Source organism: Heptranchias perlo, chromosome 20 (assembly GCF_035084215.1).
Source record: "Heptranchias perlo isolate sHepPer1 chromosome 20, sHepPer1.hap1, whole genome shotgun sequence".
Lineage (NCBI taxonomy): Eukaryota > Metazoa > Chordata > Chondrichthyes > Hexanchiformes > Hexanchidae > Heptranchias > Heptranchias perlo.
The window spans coordinates 3,367,046-3,368,780 of NC_090344.1; the positions used below are offsets into that span (position 1 = coordinate 3,367,046).

General features: G+C 44.7%; 1 non-coding gene across 1 annotated transcript; it reads right to left on the reverse strand.

Annotated features, from left to right (window-relative positions):
• Positions 1–231: 231 nt before the first annotated feature.
• trnay-gua (transfer RNA tyrosine (anticodon GUA)) lies at positions 232–325 on the reverse strand. Its single transcript has 2 exons — positions 289–325; positions 232–267 (listed from the first exon to the last, which is right to left on the reverse strand). It is a non-coding gene; the product is annotated as a tRNA-Tyr (tRNA).
• Positions 326–1,735: the final 1,410 nt, after the last annotated feature.

The following is a 1,735-nucleotide window of genomic DNA, read 5'->3' on the forward strand; positions in this document are numbered from 1 at the left end:
GAAATTGAGGGCGATTTGAAATGTTGCTGCTCAAAGGCACTCCCTGCTGGTGAGCAGAGGGAAATGCTCGAGTGAAACAGCCGTGCTCGGGCAGACACAGAAAGCTTTCAGGTTTGAGAAAGGAAAAGAGGTGTCCTGTGACTCAGTGGCAACATGTTAATCTGTAAGATGCCTGCAAAGTTCAGAGAACGACCATGAGGTCATTGCTGCTTATTCCAAAAGCACACTCACTCCTTCGAGCCGGAATTGAACCAGCGACCTAAGGATGACTTTACTTTGGTTAATAGACTACAGTCCTCCGCTCTACCAGCTGAGCTATCGAAGGGAAGCGATAGAAAGGATTGTCTTTGGTGATTATTCACCGTGCGCCTGTTGACACGTTCAGACTCGTGGAGTCCGGTGCTGATCGAAGACTTCTTTTGCCTGAAAGCGAGTGCTGAGTGTTTTGAAGTATTGCTGCTCAAAAGCGCTCCCTGCTGGTGAGCAGAGGCAAAACAGCCTTGTTTGGGAGACACAGAAAGTTTTAAAGTTTGAGAAAGGAAAAGAGGCGTCCTGTGCCTTCATGGCAACATGTTAATCTGTAAGGTGCCTGTAAAGTTAAGAGAGTGACCTTGAACTAATTGCTGCTTATTGCAAAAGCACGCGTACTCCTTCGAGCAGGAATTGAACAAATGATATAAGAATGACTTTGTCTTATTTTCCGCGACAGTCTTGTCACTTGACCAGCTGAGGTATCGAAGGGAAGAGGCAAAAATGTTTCACTTTGGTGATTGTTCACCGTGCACCTTTGCCACAACCGGACTCGTGGATTCCAGTGCTCATGACTGAGGCTGACTCGGTACCTGCTCATACCGCAGCGCTGTGGGAGTGTGAGCTGCTCCGTGTTCTCCACAGCCTGGGCCAGTGACACAATCATAGAATCATAGAAGTTACAACATGGAAACAGGCCCTTCGGCCCAACATGTCCATGTCGCCCAGTTTATACCACTAAGCTAGTCCCAATTGCCTGCACTTATAGAATAATGCGACTGATTATTGATCTGGAGATTGTGGGTTCAAGTTTACGGAGGATGTAAAGTGGAAGGCTGGGCCTGGAGAGCATTGGAATAGTCGAGTCTGGAGGTAAACAAAGGCACGGATGAGGGTTTCAGCAGCAGAACTTCATTCTGGCAGTTGGGATTTGATTCTGCTGATGTTAATAACCGCTATAACTGGGCTGAAATTCAATATTCTGGATATATGTCAACAAATCCACTTTGTTTCAAACAGAATGGTTCAAATACTTGCTGAAATCAAGATAAGAAACTAATTGATGTCCTAATTACCGATTATTATGCCTTTTCTCCTTTCTCACTGTAAATTATTTCAGTTCTCATTCCTTCAATTACTCTCATGGCCAAGTCCCAGTTCCCCGGTCCTTCCTGAGTGCCTTTTCCAGCCTTGGGATCCAGGGAAGGTATCAGTAATGTACCCGGTATCACAAAACACAAAACCCAGACTGTGAATCACTTTCAGCTACTGGACTTATCGTGTGTCCCACAGCATCTCTCTCACCTTCGATGTGTGAATAGAGCATCAGGCCTGGGAATCTCGTCTTAAATTTAAATACACTCAGCAAATGTATTGAACAAAATACAAACAAGTAAACACATCACGGACCAATAATCCATTTCTATATTTACAGGAGTAAGTATGTTGTCTAAATCCTTTAGTGGACAGAATAAAGAAAAATCCC